This window comes from Pongo abelii, chromosome 11 (assembly GCF_028885655.2).
Source record: "Pongo abelii isolate AG06213 chromosome 11, NHGRI_mPonAbe1-v2.0_pri, whole genome shotgun sequence".
In the NCBI taxonomy this organism is placed as follows: Eukaryota; Metazoa; Chordata; class Mammalia; order Primates; family Hominidae; genus Pongo; species Pongo abelii.
In genome coordinates, this window is record NC_071996.2 from 37,573,098 (window position 1) to 37,590,843 (window position 17,746).

Genomic DNA, 17,746 nt, shown 5'->3' on the forward strand with positions numbered 1-17,746 from the left:
ACACCTAGCTAATTTTTGTATTTTTAGTAGATACGGGGTTTCATCATATTGGCCAGGCTGGTCTTGAACTCCTGACCTCAAGTGATCCAGCCCCCACGGCCTCCCAAAGTGCTGCGATTATAGGCATGAGTCACAGCACCTGGCCATTCTTAATTATTCTCAGGTTTGGTTCTTTAACGTAATCCCAAACTTCTTGTAGGCTATGTTCATTTTCAAAAAATTCTTCTTTTTTATTTTTATTTTATTTTCTTAATTTTATTATTATTATATTTTAAATTTTAGGGTACATGTGCACAATGTACAGGTTTGTTACATATGTATACATGTGCCATGTTGGTGTGCTGCACCCATTAACTCGTCATTTAACATTAGGTATATCTCATACTGCTATCCCTCCCCCCTCCCCCCACCCCACAACAGGCCCTGGTGTGTGATGTTCCCCTTCCTGTGTCCATGTGTTCTCATTCTTCAATTCCGACCTATGAGCGAGAACGTGCCGTCTTTGGTTTCTTGTCCTTGCGATAGTTTGCTGAGAATGATGGTTTCCAGCTTCATCCATGTCCCTATAAAGGACATGAACTCATCATTTTTTATGGCTGCATAGTATTCCATGGTGTATATGTGCCACATTTTCTTAATCCAGTCTATCATTGTTGGACATTTGAGCTGGTTCCAAGTCTTTGCTATTGTGAATAGTGCCAAAATAAACATACGTGTGCATGTGTCTTTATAGCAGCATGTTTTATAATCCTTTGGGTATATACCCTGTAATGGGATGGCTGGGTCAAATGGTATTTCTAGTTCTAGATCCCTGAGGAATCGCCACACTGACTTCCACAAGGGTGGAACTAGTTTACAGTCCCACCAACAGTGTCAAAGTTTCCCTATTTCTCCACATCCTCTCCAGCACCTGTTGTTTCCTGACTTTTTAATGATCGCCATTCTAACTGGTGTGAGATGGTATCTCATTGTGGTTTTGATTTGCATTTCTCTGATGGCCAGTGATGATGAGCATTTTTTCATGTGTCTTTTGGCTGCCTAAATGTCTTCTTTTGAGAAGTGTCTGTTCATATCCTTCGCTCACTTTTTGATGGGGTTGTTTTTTTCTTGTAAATTTGTTTGAGTGCATTGTAGATTCTGGATATTAGCCCTTTGTCAGATGAGTAGATTGAAAAAATTTTCTCCCATTCTGTAGGTTGCCTGTTCACTCTGATGGTAGTTTCTTTTGCTGTGCAGAAGCTCTTTAGTTTAATTAGATCCCATTTGACAATTTTGGCTTTTGTTGCCATTGCTTTTGGTGTTTTAGACATGAAGTCCTTGCCCATGCCTATGTCCTGAATGGTATTGCCTAGGCTTTCTTCTAGGGTTTTTATGGTTTTAGGTCTAACATGTAAGTCTTTAATCCATCTTGAATTAATTTTTGTATAAGGTGTAAGGAAGGGATCCACTTCCAGCTTTCTACATATGGGTAGCCAGTTTTCCCAGCACCATTTATTAAATAGGGAATCCTTTTCCCATTGCTTGTTTTTCTCAGGTTTGTCAAAGATCAGATAGTTGTAGATATGTGGCATTATTTCTGAGGGCTCTGTTCTGTCCCATTGGTCTATATCTCTGTTTTGGTACCAGTACCATGCTATTTTGGTTACTGTAATCTTGTAGTATAGCTTGAAGTCAGGTACTGTGATGCCTCCAGCTTTGTTCTTTTGGCTTAGGATTGACTTGGCAATGTGGGCTCAGTTTTGGTTCCATATGAACTTTAAAGTAGTTTTTTCCAATTCTGTGAAGAAAGTCTTTGGTAGCTTGATGGGGATGGCATTGAATCTATAAATTACCTTGGGCAGTATGGCCATTTTCATGATATTGATTCTTCCTACCCATGAGCATGGAATGTTCTTCCATTTGTTTGCATCCTCTTTTATTTCATTGAGCAGTGGTTTGTAGTTCTCCGTGAAGAGGTCCTTCACTTCCCTTGTAAGTTGGATTCCTAGGTATTTTATTCTCATTGAAGCAATTGTGAATGGGAGTTCACTCACGATTTGTCTCTCTGTCTGTTAGTGGTGTATAAGAATGCTTGTGATTTTTGCACATTGATTTTGTATCCTGAGACTTTGCTGAAGTTGCTTATCAGCTTAAGGAGATTTTGGGCTGAGACAATGGGGTTTTCTAGATATACAATCATGTCAACTGCAAACGGGGACAATTTGACTTCCTCTTTTCCTGATTGAATACCCTTTATTTCCTTCTCCTGCCTCACTGCCCTGGCCAGAACTTCCAACACTATGTTGAATAGGAGTGGTGAGAGAGGGCATCCCTGTCTTGTGCCAGTTTTCAAAGGGAATGCTTCCAGTTTTTGCCCATTCAGTAAGATATTGGCTGTGGGTTTGTCATAGATAGCTCTTATTATTTTGAGATACGTCCCGTCAATACCTAATTTATTGAGAGTTTTTAGCATGAAGCGTTGTTGAATTTTGTCAAAGGCCTTTTCTGCATCTATTGAGATAATCATGTGGTTTTTGTCATTGGTTCTGTTTATATACTGGATTACGTTTATTGATTTTCATATGTTGAACCAGCCTTGCATCCCAGGGATGAAGCCCACTTGATCATGGTGGATAAGCTTTTTGATGTGTTGCTGGATTCGGTTTGCCAGTATTTTATTGAGGATTTTTGCATCAATGTTCATCAGGGATATTGGTCTAAAATTCTCTTTTTTTGTTGTGTCTCTGCCAGGCTTTGGTATCAGGATGATGCTGGCCTCATAAAATGAGTTAGGAAGGATTCCCTCTTTTTCTATTGATTGGAATAGTTTCAGAAGGAATGGTACCAGCTCTTCCTTCTACCTGTGGTAGAATTTGGCTGTGAATCCATCTGGTCCTGGACTTTTTTTGGTTGGTAAGCTATTAATTATTGCCTCAATTTCAGAGCCTGTTATTGGTTTATTCAGGGATTCAACTTCTTCCTGGTTTAGTCTTGGGAGGGTGTATGTGTCAAGGAATTTATCCATTTCTTCTAGATTTTCTAGTTTATTTGCGTAGAGGTGTTTATAGTATTCTCTGATGGTGGTTTGTATTTCTGTGGGATCGGTGGTGTATTTCTGTGGGACACATTTTTTATTGTGTCTATTTGATTCTTCTCTCTTTTCTTCTTTATTAGTCTTGCTAGTGGTCTATCAATTTTGTTGATCTTTTCAAAAAACCAGCTCCTGGATTCATTGATTTTTTTTGAAGGGTTTTTTGTGTCTCTATTTCCTTCAGTTCTACTCTGATCTTAGTTATTTCTTGCCTTCTGCTAGCTTTTGAATTTGTTTGCTCCTGCTTCTCTAGTTCTTTTAATTGTGATGTTAGTGTGTCAATTTTAGATCTTTCCTGCTTTCTCTTGTGGGCATTTAGTGCTATAAATTTCCCTCTACACACTGCTTTGAATGTGTCCCAGACACACTGGTATGTTCTGTCTTTGCTCTCGCTGGTTTCAAAGAACATCTTGATTTCTGCCTTCATTTCGTTATGTACCCAGTACTCATTCAGGGGAAGATTGTTCAGTTTCCACGTAGTTGAGCAGTTTTGAGTGAGTTTCTTAATCCTGAGTTCTAGTTTGATTGCACTGTGGTCTGAGAGAGACTTTGTTATAATTTCTGTTCTTTTACATTTGCTGAGGAGTGCTTTACTTCCAACTATGTGGTTAATTTTGGGATAGGTGTGGTGTGTTCCTGAAAAGAATGTATATTCTGTTTATTTGGGGTGGAGAGTTCTGTAGATGTCTATTAGGTCCACTTGGTGCACAGCTGGGTTCAATTCCTGGATATCCTTGTTAACTTTCTGTCTCGTTGATCTGTCTAATGTTGACAGTGGGGTGTTAAAGTCTCCCATTATTATTGTGTGGGAGTCGAAGTCCCTTTGTAGGTCACTAAGGACTTGCTTTATGATTCTGGGTGTTCCTGTATTGGTGCATATATATTTAGGATAGTTAGCTCTTCTTGTTGAATTGATCCCTTTACCATTATGTAATGGCCTTCTTTGTCTCTTTTGATCTTTGTTGGTTTAAAGTCTGCTTTATCCGAGACTAGGATTGCAACCCCTGCCTTTTTGTGTTTTCCATTTGCTTGGCAGATCTTCCTCCATCCCTTTATTTTGAGCCTATGTGTGTCTCTGCACATGATATGGGTTTCCTGAATACAGCACACTGATGGGTCTTGACTCTTTATCCAGTTTGCCAGTCTGTCTGTGTCTTTTATTTGGAGCATTTAGCCCATTTACATTTAAGGTTAATATTGTTACGTGTGAATTTGATCCTGTCATTATGATGTTAGCTGGTTATTTTGCTCATTAGTTGATGCAGTTTCTTCCTAGCCTCGATGGTCTTTACAATTTGGCATGTTTTTGCAGTGGCTGGTACTGGTTGTTCCTTTCCATGTTTAGTGCTTCCTTCAGGAGCTCTTTTAGGGCAGACCTGGTGGTGACAAAATCTCTCAGCATTTGCTTGTCTGTAAAGGATTTTATTTCTCCTTCACTTATGAAGCTTAGTTTGGCTGGATATGAAATTCTGGGTTGAAAATTCTTTTCTTTAAGAGTGTTGAATATTGGCCCCCACTCTCTTCTGGCTTGTAGAGTTTCTGCCGAGAGATCAGCCGTTAGTCTGATGGGCTTCCCTTTGTGGGTAACCCGACCTTTCTCTCTGGCTGCCCTTAACATTTTTTCCTTCATTTCAACTTTGGTGAGTCTGACAATTGTGTGTCTTGGAGTTGCTCTTCTCGAGAAGTATCTTTGTGGCATTCTCTGTATTTCCTGAATTAGAATGTTGGCCGCCTTGCTAGATTGGGGAAGTTCTCCTGGATAATATCCTGCAGAGTGTTTTCCAACTTGGTTCCATTCTCCCCGTCACTTTCAGATATACCAATCAGATGTAGATTTGGTCTTTTCACATAGTCCCATATTTATTGGAGGCTTTGTTCATTTCTTTTCTTTTGTCTCTAAACTGCTCTTCTCGCTTCATTTCATTCATTTCATCTTCCATCGCTGATATGCTTTCTTCCAGTTGATCGAATCGGCTACTGAGGCTTGTGCATTCATCACGTAGCTCTCGTGCTGTGGTTTTCAGCTCCATGAGGTCCTTTAAGGACTTCTCTGCATTGGTTATTCTAGTTAGCCATTCGTCTAATTGTTTTTCAAGGTTTTTAACTTCTTTGCCACTGGCTCGAACTTCCTCCTTTAGCTCTGAGTAGTTTGATCTTCTGAATCCTTCTTCTCTCAACTCGTCAAAGTCATTCTCCATCCAGCTTTGTTCTGTTGCTGGTGAGGAGCTGCGTTCCTTTGGAGGAGGAGAGGCACTCTGATTTTTAAAGTTTCCGGTTTTTCCCCATCTTTGTGGTTTTATCTACCTTTGCTCTTTGATGAAGGTGACGTACAGATGGGTTTTTGGTGTGGATGTCCTTTATGTTTGTTAGTTTTCCTTCTAACAGTCAGGACCCTCAGCTGCAGGTCTGTCGGAGTTTGCTGGAGGTCCACTCCAGACCCTGTTTTCCTGGGTATCAGCAGTGGTGGCTGTAGAACAGCGGATATTGGTGAACCGCAAATGCTGCTGCCTGATCGTTCCTCTGGAAGTTTTGTCTCAGAGGAGTACCCTGCCGTGTGAGGTGTCAGTCCGCCCCTACTGGGGGCTGCCTCCCAGTTAGGCTAATCCCAGGGACCCACTTGAGGAGGCAGTCTGCCCATTCTCAGATCTCAAGTTGTGTGCTGGGAGAACCACTACTCTCTTCAAAGCTGTCAGACAGGGACATTTAAGTCTGCAGTTGTTACTGCTGCCTTTTGTTTGTCTTAGCCCTGCCCTCAGAGGTGGCATCTACAGAGGCAGGCAGGCCTTCTTGAGCTGTGGTGGGCTCCACCCAGTTCAAGCTTCCCGGCCGCTTTGTTTACCTACTCAAGCCTCGGCAATGGGGGGCACCCCTCCCCCAGCCTCACTGCCGCCTTGCAGTTTGATCTCAGACTGCTGTGCTAGCAATGAGCGAGGCTCCGTGGGCGTAGGACCCTCCGAGACACGTGCGGGATATAATCTCGTGGTGTGCCGTTTGTTAAGCCCGTTGGAAAAGCACAGTATTAGGGTGGGAGTGACCTGATTTTCCAGGTGCCGTCTGTCACCCCTTTCTTTGACTAGGAAAGGGAATTCCCTGACCCCTTGCACTTCACGGGTGAGGCAATGCCTCGCCCTGCTTCGGCTCATGCATGGTGCGCTGCACCCACTGTCCTGCACCCACTGTCCGGCACTCCCCAGTGAGATGAACCCGGTACTTCAGTTGGAAATGCAGAAATCACCCGTCTTCTGCGTCGCTCACGCTGGGAGCTGTAGACTGGAGCTGTTCCTATGCAGCCATCCTAAAAATTCTTTTTTCTTTGTCTTTGTCAGATTGCATTAATTTGAAAGCCTTGTCTTCGATCTCTGAAGTTCTTTATTCTACTTGTTCAATTATATTGTTGTAAGTTTACAGTATATTATATATTTCTCTAAGTGTTTCTTTCATTTCCAGAAGTTATGATTGTCTTTTCTTTACGATATCGATTTCTCTGGAGACTTTTTTGTCCATATCCTGTATTGTTTTTAAAATTTATTGGCTGGGCTTGGTGGCTCATGCCTGTAATCCCAGCCCTTTGTGGAGCTGAGGTGAGTGGATAACCTGAGGTCAGGAGTCAAGATCAGCCTGGCCAACATGATGAAACCCTATCTCTACTAAAAATACAAAAATTAGCTGGGTGTAGTGGTGTGCACCTGTTGTCCTAGCTACTGGGGAGGCTGAGGCATGATAATTGCTTGAACCCGGGAGGCAGAAGGTACAGTGAGCCAAGATCGTACCACTGCACTCCAGCCTGGGTGACAGAGTGAAACTCTGTCTCAAAAACAACAAAATATTATGTAAATTGGTTTTTACCTTTCTCTGGTGCCTCCTTGAGTAGCTTAATAATTGACCTCTGAATTCTTTTTCTGGCACTTCAGATTTCTTCTTGGTTTTGATCCATTGCTGGTGAGCTAGTGTGATCTTTTGGGGATGTTAAAAAGAACCTTGCTTTGTCATATTACCAGAATTGTTTTTCTGGTTCTTTCTCATTTGGGTAGACCATGTCAGAGGAAAGATCTGGGGCTCAAGGGTTGCTGTTCAGATTCTTCTGTCTCACAGGGTTATCCCTTGATGTGGTGCTTGCCCCCTTCCCCTAGATGTGGGGCTTCCTGAGAGCTGGACTGCAGTGATTGTTATTGCTCTTATGGGTCTAACCACCCCAGTAGAGCTACTGGCCTCTGGGCTGGTACTGGGAAGTGTCTGCAAAGAGTCCTGCGATGTGATCAGTCTTCAGGTCTCTCAGCTGTGCATACCATCACCAGCTCTGGTGAAGTAGTAGGGCAGTGAAATGGACTCTTTGAGGGTCCTCGGTTGTAGTTTTGTTTAGTGCACTGGTTTTCTTGAATGCTGGTTGTGCTAGCAGTGAATTTGTCACATGGACAGACTGAGGATCTCAGGTTAGCCAGGATGTTACAGGCAGTGGAATTAGCTGTTGTTTCCTCCTTTTTTGGAGCAGCGTTGTTCTGAGTCGCCGTAATGGCTTGAGTTGGCTGGCCTCTAGCTAGGAGGGGGTGCTTTCAAGAGAACATCAGCTGCAGCAGTATAGGGGGCATACAAGCTTGTCTAAAGTCCCTGGACAAGTGTTCCACTTTCTCGGGCGATGGACAGGACTATATAGTTTCTAAGAGATTATGTCTTTTGTCTTCTGTTACCAGGGAGGGTAGAGAAGACCATCAGTCGCAGGGTTAGTTGTGTCTGAGCTCAGACTCTCCTTGGGCTGGGACTGCTGCATCCACTGTGGGGGCTGGGAGTGTGGTTCTCAGGGTAATGGACTTATGTTCCTAGGGAGATTATGGTTGCCTCTGCTGTGTCATACAGGTCTCCAGGGAAGTGGGGGAAAGCCTGCAGTGACAGGCCTCGTCCAGCTCCCAGGCAGCCAGCAAGGCCAGTCTCACTCCCATTGTGTTCCACCAAAAGCACTGAGTTTACATCCAGGCAGCTCTTGCCCCAGGCTACAAGCCTCCCCTGCTCTGCCTACAGCTGCTTCTGTGCTTGTATCTGCACTTCCCATTCTCCTTGAGCACCATCCCCCTCCCCAGGTTTTTGCCCAGGAAAATTTGCACTCGGTCGAAATTATTAGAGTTCAGCTGGAAGTTTCCTTCTCCTTGTGGCCCTTTCCCAGTTCCACTGGAAGCCCTCCCTATCGTCATTATTTACTATTTATCATTACCATTATTTGTTTTCTTTAAGAACTATCTGAAAAAGAGACCTAGATAATCTAATAACACCACTAAGGAGATAACAAACATACTTAAAATATACTTTGTCCTCCTAAGAAGTACTTCAAAAGGCAGACTAGCATAAATATTTATATAGCACATAAATAATATATGCCAATACCATAATTCTGTAGCATAGCACTGTACATATTAAAATTTATTAACAATATGACCTAATTTGCTGACATGACCTAATTTGAAGCCCTGTACTATCCTCTTGTCTGCCTAGAACAGTGTGTATGTTATGAAGCAAAGAAAAGATTACAGCAGAGAAAGAAATCTTTTATCTTGAAGATCTATAAAATTAGGATAGATAGAGACCCATTTGTTTGGAAGGCTTTAGGCATAACTCTGTCTAGAGCAAAGGAAGAGGAAAGATGACCCAATACTCTCTAGGCCCAATGCTCTCTAACCACAATTAGTGAACAGTGTTAAAAAAAAAGAACAGAGAAAGTATTCATTTCCTCAGTTTGACAAGAACAAGATTTCATACTTCATACATTTATGTATTTATTATGGAATTATAGCCTTTGAAAAACTAAACACCACAAATAATGAGGAATTCATTTTACTATAAGCAATAATTAAGTATATGCCCTTAAAACAGCATATCCTATAAGTAGCTGCATATTTGCACCAATCTATTTACTTGAAAACTCATTATTCTCTTTAAATTTTTCCTTCTTATTCTTATGAAGATTAAAAAAAAACATCATAAGGTGGCTTTAAATTATCTTCAAATTCCTCAACATAATTTTTCAAATGATTCATTGAAAACAAAAGTATTTCTAAAATGATGCTACAGAGTACAAAGAAAATTTCTACTATCTAACAGCTTGCACCTTGTTGTGTTTGACACAGATCATGCTTAATGGGGGTCTGGGCACAAAATATATCTCCTATTTTTTCACAATTTTGATGAATGGCAGAAATATCAACCCAGTTGACCAAGCAAGATATCTAGATTTGACCTTTTCCCTCCCTTCCACATTCAGTCAATCACCAATGTCTACTGATTGCACTGCCTTAATCTATCATGAATTATTCCTTTCCCAGTTAAGATATGATACAGCCACTACATTGGTTTAGATCACCAGCATTGTTCATCTAGATTATCAGTGAGCATCCTAAGTGGATTCTCTGCCTATTAGTTATTGCTTCCAATACATTCTCCACACAGCTAGTTATTCCTCTAAAGCCCAAATCTGATTACTTTACTCCAATCCACTGTACCTGACTGCTAAGAACCTTTAGAATAAATTACAAACTATGAACTGTGACTTTCATAATGTAGTTACAGCTTTCATTGACCTCCAGCCTAGTCTCAGTCAGAATTCCTCTTCTTTTTGAGATAGTATCTTGCTCTGTCACCCAGGCTAGAATGCAGTAGCACGATCGTGGCTCACTGCAGCCTTGACCTTCTGGGCTCAAGTGATCCTTCCACCTCAGCCTCTCAAGTAGCTGGGAGTACAGGCACATGCCACCATGCCCAATTAATATGTTTAATTTTTTTTTTTTTTGAGACAGAGTTTCACTCTTGTTGCCCAGGCTGGAGTGCAGTGGTACCATCTCAGCTCACCACAACCTCTGCCTCCTGGGTTCAAGCAATTCTCCTGCCCCAGCTTCCCGAGTAGCTGGGATTATAGGCACGCACCACCATGCCCAGCTAATTTTTGTATTTTTAGTAGAGATGGAGTTTCACCATGTAGGCCAGGTTCATCTAGAACTCCTGATCTGCCCGTTTAGGCCTCCCAAAGTGCTGGGATTACAGGCATGAGCCACCACACCTGGCTATGTTTAATTTTTTGTAGAGGTGTGGTCTCACTACGTTGCCCAGGCTGGAGAATTCCTCCCTAGCACTGTATGCTTCAGGCATGTTGGGCTACTTTTGGTTCCCTGAATATGTCTTTCCTGGTTATTCTGTGAGTTTCCACAAACTGTTTCAATTGCCTGAAATACATTCCACCAGCTCATCTCCTTTCCATTTTACTCCCTCCCTCTGGCAGGCTAAATCTTATTTGTTCATTCCTTGGGATGTCTTTCCTGCACCCTCAAGACTGGGCCAGGTATCTTCTCTCATGTACTTTCATAAGCATTCTGTTTTTGAAGCACTAAATATACTCTATTGTAGCTGAATATTTATTTCATGGTCTTCCCCAGTAGATTGCAAGTTCCTTGAGAGGAAGACATTCTGTTCACCATACCTCCCTAGCACCTTGCCACATAGTAGGCAATCAATAAATATGTACTGAATTAATAGGAAAACATTTAATCAAAGAAAAGAAGCACCAACACTGGTATACATACAATATAATAATCAAATTATAATCTATGGTATTTCAAGTTCATTTACAAACTGGTTTGAGAGAACTCTGAAACTCATTTTCTCACAGAATCAATATTAAATGTAGTTGATAACTAGCTACCTCCTGCAAAGCCTATTTAATCTATAATGTAGGTAAACTGTATTATTCACAGTTACTATAGACTCTACTAAATATCAGTAATATTTCTGGGGAAAATGTATTAAGAATTCCAATTTGGTCACAGCTTGAATTAATTATTTCTGGCTGTAGCTCAGGAATAGAAATACACAGTTCCAATTTCCATAGGTGGTTGAGGACAGAAGTTCTATTAGGGAATGAAAAATGACTAAAAACTCTAGGGAACTGGGGAGGCAAGGATTGGCCTTCTGCTGCCATTAATCTTTGGGAACATTACCTAATTTAGGGCCAACTACTTTTCATCTCTTTTCTTTTCCTTCAAGAATCCTAGGAATTAGATGCCAGATTCCTATTGATTGTCAACGCTTCTGACTTCAAACCAGGGTTTGTTTGTTTTTTTGAGATGGAGTCTCGCTCTGTCACCCAGGTTAGAGTGCAGTGGCACCATCCTAGCTCACTACAACCTCCACCTCCTGAGTTCAAGTGATTCTCCTGTCTCAACCTCCCGAGTATCTGGGACTACAGGCACGCACCACCATGCCTGGCTAATTTTTGTATTTTTAGTAGAGACAGGGTTTCACCATGCTGGCCAGGCTGGTCTCGAACTCCTGACCTCATGATCTGCCCACCTTGGCCTCCCAAAGTGCTGGGATTACAGGCAGGAGCCACCGCGCCCGGCCCCAACTAGGGTTTTTTAACCACAGACAAGAAATGATCTAAAAGGTTCTCGTATATGTTCTTTTTCCTTAAGCAAGCATTCTGTATTCAGTATTATATACAAAGAAAGCTAAGTAAGCAAACAAGCAAAAAACAAGAGAGTTATTAACTCTAGGAAAAACAACAGCTGTCAAAGAAAAAAATTTAATTATAGCTCAACAGTGAGATGTTTAACAAAGTTATTATACTGTAAATAATGAACACTGATCTAACAAAAAATTATGATCAAACTGAAAATTAAGACATGGGAAAATGGAACAAGGAGAGTATATTGAAAATATTTTCTTCCAATCTATGTTTTGCATTTTCATTTTCCTAACAGTATCTTTCATACTACATATATATATATTTTTTTTACCACCATGTGTTCAAGTTTTTAATCTCAATTTTTTCTTCAAAGTTTGTGCTTTTTGTATCCTATCTAAAACATTGTCCTACCCAAAAGTTGGGAATATTTTTACATATGTATGCTCCTAAGAATTTTATAATTTTAGCTCTCATATTTAATTCTATGACTCATTTCAATTTTTATGTATGGTGTGAAATAATGTTCAAGACTTCTTTTTTTCCTTATGAATATCCAATTGTCTTAGTACCCATTACTGAAAACTATAATTTCCCTATTGAGTTATCTTGTCTCCTTTCTTAACAGATCAACTGACCATCTATGTGAGGTTCTATTTCTGGACTCTCTTTTCTGATTCATTACTTAACTTCTCATTATTTATATAATGTAGTGTGACTCGTTCAAAATTGTTTTGGCTATAGTAAGTCCTTTGTATTGCCACATAAATTTTATATTTAGTGTGTCAATTTATACAAAAAAGACTACAAGGGTTTTGATTAACAGCATTGAATATAAAAATTTACAGAGAACTGGCATCTTAACAATATTGACTCTTCTGATTCATGAACATAATCTATCTGTTGTTTATTTAAATTTGCTTTACTTATTCTAAACAATGCTTTGTAGTTTTCAGTACATATTTTTTGCTGACTTTATTCTAAATTAGTTCATGATTTTGGATGCTATTTCAAATCGTATTTTTAAAATTTCAGTTTCCAATTTTTATTGCTGATATACAGAACTAGAAATGATTTTTATATGTTGAACATGAATTCTGTGACCTTGATAAAATCACTCTTCGATTTTCTATGTGGATAATCCTGCCTGTGAATATGGACAACTTTACTTACTGCTTTTTGATATGTACACCTTGTATTTCTTTTTCTAGCCTTAATGCACAGCTAAGACCAGAATCAGAACAATGTTAAAGGGAAGTGATGAGGAAAGGCTCTCTTGTCTTGTTCCTGATCTTAGAGGAAGAGCATCAGTCTTTCTGCATTAAGTATGATGTTAGATGTAAATTTTCATAAATGCCTTTTATTGTGATAAAGAAGTTCCTTTCTATTCCTGATTTGTTGACAGGTTTTGTCAGGAATGGATATTGAATTTTGTCAAATGCTTATATTGAGATAATCATATGGTTTTCAATTTTTATATTGTTCACGTGATGATTTACAGTGATTAATTCAGTGTTAAACTTTGCATTGCTGGTATACTTTTTTACATACTGGTGGATTCAATTTGCTAATATTTTGTTAAGGACTTTCACATTCATTAAGAACACTGACCTATAGTTTTCTCATTATTTTGTTTGTCTGGTCTTGGTAACAGGGTAATCCTGAAGTTATAAAATTATTTGGGAGGTATTTCTTTCTCTTTGGTTTCCTAAGAAATTTTTAGAATTGGTTTTACTTTTTACATTAAATGTTCAATGGAATATAGCAGTGAAACCATTGAGGCCTCAAATTTTCATTAAGATTTTTACTATGAATTAAATTTTTCTAGTTGATACAGGGCTATTCAGGTTTTTAATTTCTTTTTGAGTCAGCTGTGATGTTTATGGAATCTATATATTCATATAAATTTTGTTGGCTTTCTTGACATAAAGTTGTTAATGATATTCTCTTATTATCTTTTTAATGCCTATAGGGTCTGTAGTGACAGTCTTTTTATTCTATTCTACTGCTGACATGGGTAAATTACTTTCTTCTCTATTTTTGTTTTAAGTTTTACAAGTTTTATTCTTTTGAAACAGTTTCAAGTTTCTTTTTTTTTTTTTTTTTGAGATGGGGTCTCACTCTGTCACCCAGGCTGGAGTGCAGTGGTGCGATCTCGGCTCACTGAAACCTCCACCTCCCCGGGTTCAAGCAATTCTCCTGGCTCAGCCTCCCGAGTAGCTGTGATTACAGGTGTGTGCCACCGTGCCCTGCTAATGTTTATATTTCTAGTAGAGATGGGGTTTCGCCATGTTTGCCAGGCCTCATATGATCCACCCGCCTTGGCCTCCCAAAGTGCTGGGATTACAGGTGTGAGCCACTGCGCCTGGCCCCTTTTACTATTTGACATAAGGTTTGCTTTTTCTGATAAGTATAGCTATTCCTGCTCGCTTTAGGTTTCTCTTTGTGTGGAACATCTTTTTCCATCTCTTTGCTTTCAGTCTATATGTATCTCTACAGATGAAGTGAATTTCTTGTAGGCAGCATATAGTTGGGCGATGTTTTTTGTTTTAAAACAATCCATTCAGCCAGTCTGTATCTTTAAAGTGAATAATTCAGTCCATTAACATTTAACGTTATGTTTTACATGTGAGGACTGCCATTTTGTTAATTGTTTTATCGTTGTTTTCTATATCATTTGTTCCTTTCTTTCTCTCTTATTTTTTATCATTGTGGTTTGGTGGCTTTCTGTAGTAGTTAACATTTGAGTCCTTTTCCTCATTTGTGTACCTGCTCTACCAATGAGTTTTGTACTTTCATGTGTTTTCATGATGGTAGATACAATTATTTTTTTTCCAGGTGTAGGGCTCCTTTAAGCTTTTCTTATAGGGCTGTTTTAGTGATGATAAATTCCTTCAGTTTTTCCTTGTCTGGGAAATATTTTATTTCTCCTTTACTTTTGAAGGATAGCTTTGTTGGGTATAGTATTTTTGGTTGAAAGCTTTTTTTTGCTTCCTTTCAGCAAATTGAATATATTATCCCAGTGTCTCCTTGCCTGTAAGGTTTCTTTTGAGAAATCTGCTTTTACTCTGTTGAGCATTCCCTTATATGTGATTTGATGTTTTTCTCTTGCTGCTTTTACAATTCTCCCTTTGTCTTTGACTTCTGACAACAATGTGCCTTGCAGACCTTTTCAGGTTGTATCTATTTGATAAGTCTTTGAGCTTCCTGTATCTGGATGTCTAAAGCTCTTGCTAGACTTGGGAAGTTTTAAACTATTATTTAATTAAATATTTTTTCTATGCCTTTGCCCATCTCTTCTCCTTCTGGAATACCCCAAATTTAAATATTTGGACACTTTATGGTATTCCATAGGCTTTCCTCATCCCTTTTTATTCTTTTTTCATCTGACTGATTTTTTTTTTTTTTTTTTCTGAGATGGAGTCTCGCTCTGTCACCCAGGCTGGAGTGCAGTGGTGCAATCTTGGCTCACTGCAAGCTCCGCCTCCTGGGTTCACGCCATTCTCCTGCCTCAGCCTCCCGAGTAGCTGGGACTACAGGCACCCGCCACCATGCCCGGCTAATTTTTTTTTTTGTATTTTTAGTGGAGACAGGGTTTCAACATGTTAGCCAGGATGGTCTTGATCTCCTGACCTCGTGATCTACCCGTCTCAGCCTCCCAAAGTGCTGGGATTACAGGCATGAGCCACCGCACCTGGCCTTTTTTTTTTTTTAAGACAGAGTCTCACTCTGTTGCCCAGGCTGGAATGCAGTGGTGCAATCTTGGCTCACTGTAACATCCACTTCCTGGGTTCAAGCAATTCTCCTGCCTCAGCCTCCCGAGTAGCTGGGATTATAAGTGAGCACCACTATACCTAGCTAATTTTTTGTATTTCTGGTAGAGACAGGGTTTTGCCATGTTGGTCAGGCTGGTCTCGAACTCCTGACCTCAAGTGATCCTCCCGCCTCGGCCTCCAAAAGTGCTGGCGTTACAGGCATCAGCCACTGCACCCAGCTTATTTTTGTATTTATTAGTAGAGATGGGGTTTCACCATGTTGGCCAGACTGGTCTCTAACTCCTGGCCTCAAGTAATCCCCCCACCTTAACCTCTCAAACTGCTGGCATTACAGGCATGAGCCACTGTGCCAGCCAAATGTTTTAATTAATGAATTTTATTTTATTTTACTTTATTTTATTTATATTTTAATTTTTGAGACAGGGTCTCACTCACTCTGTTGTCCAGGCTGGAGTGCAGTGGCATGATCATAGCTCATTGCAACTTCTGCCTCCTGGGCTCAAGTGATTATCCCACCTCAGCCTCCTGAGTAGTGGGACCACAGACGTGTACCACCACACTGAGCTAATTTTTGCGTTTTCAGTAGAGATGGGTTTTTGCCTTGTTGCTTAGGCTGGTCTCGAATTCCTGGGCTCGAGCAATCTGCCTGTCTCAGCCTCCTGAAGCACTAGGATTACAGGTGTAAGCCACCACACCCGGCCATATTTTTTATGATTACATTTTATTTCCATTATTGGCTCATAACTGATACTGTGTTTTCTATTTCTAGCATTTCCATTTTACTGTCTTACAATTTTCATACTATTTCTAAAATTCTCCATCTTTTCTTGCATGTTGTTTATCTTTTCTATTTGATGCTTTAACATATTATTCATAGCTATTTTAAAGCCCTTGTTTAATAGTTCTACAATCTGGGTCATTTCTGCATCTGGCTTTATCAGTTGCTTTATCTCTTGGCAATGGTTGTTTTTTTAAATGTCTTTTTTGTTATTTTGCAATTTCTATTGAATGCTAGGAGTTATGTGTAGAAGGATAGTACAGACTGAGGAAATGATAGTTACATCCAGAATTGAGCATGCTTCTTCCTTTGAGGTGATAGTATGGTGGGGGAGGGGACTGAGTGAATGTAGTCAGCACTGAGTTCTGTTTAGGTTCTCTTGTTACATTTACCTTTGGAGCACCATGAACCTCAAATTCCCCCAGCAATGGGATACTTCTAGCTTGTAATACTGTGTGTCAAGGGTTTTGCTAAGTGTTCCTGCCACATTCTCAGCTTTCAGTAGTCCTGCACGCCTGTATGATAGAGGGTTGTCTCTTTTCCCAGTGGTAGATTGATCTTGAAGGTTTCTTAGTGTTAAGTTCATAGTGGGGGTTGAGGGACCTTTTGAGTCTCCTGGTACCAACTCAGCGTAAGACAAATTTTTTGCTGCAGCTGAGCCTTGGGGGTGGGACTTTCTTGGTGTTTCTGTCCCCCACCACTAACAAAACTATGTCTTGTAACTGCAGGTGGTGCTAAAGAGGTCTCTGCCTCTCCCCTGGCAGTAACAAATCTCTGTCTTATATCAGTGCAGGGTCCTGAGTCCAACAGGGTTTCCTGCCCACTCCCCAGGGGTAGGCAGCATTTGTCCCTATCCCATCACCAGAAGCAGTCCGTCATGGACTAGGCTTTGAGGTTGGAGGAGGGGGTACTCTGCCTCTTCCACAATGGCTTAAGGCTTTTGTTTAGTGTAAGAAAGGGGTATTGAAAATAGGCAGAGTTTTGAACTTGTGCTCCACTAATGGATATGCTCTCAGGACTCCCAGCTAGCACCTGGTAGATGCCAGTGGAAATAAAGCTTGTGAGTGAGTATAAACTCCCCTGTGTCAGGACCACTTTTATTGTGAACTTTTTTCTTTCTTTAAATTTTGTTTCTGAAAAAAATTTGTCCTTTTTTGTTTGTTTTGTCTTTTCCTTTGTTTGTTTTTTATAGAATAGAGACGAGGTCTTCCTCTGTTACCCAGCCTGATCTCGAACTCCTAAGCTGAAGGGACCCTCCCACCTCGGCTTCCCAAAGTGCTGGGATTACAGATGTAAGCCACCATGCCTGGGTGAACATTCATAAAAGCCTAGTTCTTTCACTTATAGTAGTGTTAGAACATTACCTATTTTCTTCATATCCACTTTTATAATAACCACCTCTTCTTCCCCTTCTCTGCCAAAGGAAAAAAAGTTCATATGTTCCATCTCTTCTCTAAACAAACTAGAAAAAAAAAGGAAGTTTCATCTACATAAGAAAAGTCATCTATAAAAAACTTAGTAATAACATCTTTTTTTTTTTTTTTTTTTGAGATGGAATCTGGCTCTGTTGCCCAGGCTGGAGTGCAGTGGTGCAATCTCGGCTCACTGAAAGCTCTGCCTCCCAGGTTCCGGGTTCACGCCATTCTCCTGCCTCAGCCTCCCGTGTAGCTGGGACTACAGGCACC

General features: G+C 40.3%; 1 protein-coding gene across 18 annotated transcripts in view; it reads right to left on the bottom strand.

Annotated features, from left to right (window-relative positions):
- The window catches only part of ZRANB3 (zinc finger RANBP2-type containing 3), a 332,321-nt gene that overhangs the window by 97,673 nt on the left and 216,902 nt on the right, over positions 1-17,746 (bottom strand). Inside the window, exon 1 of one of the 18 annotated variants that reach the window (XM_054549324.2) lies at positions 17,426-17,519. The exons of the other annotated variants lie outside the window; for them this stretch is intronic. The gene's annotated coding sequence lies outside the window, so the exon portion shown is untranslated. Of the gene's footprint in view, positions 1-17,425; positions 17,520-17,746 lie in introns of those variants that run through there. 18 annotated transcript variants of the gene reach the window in all.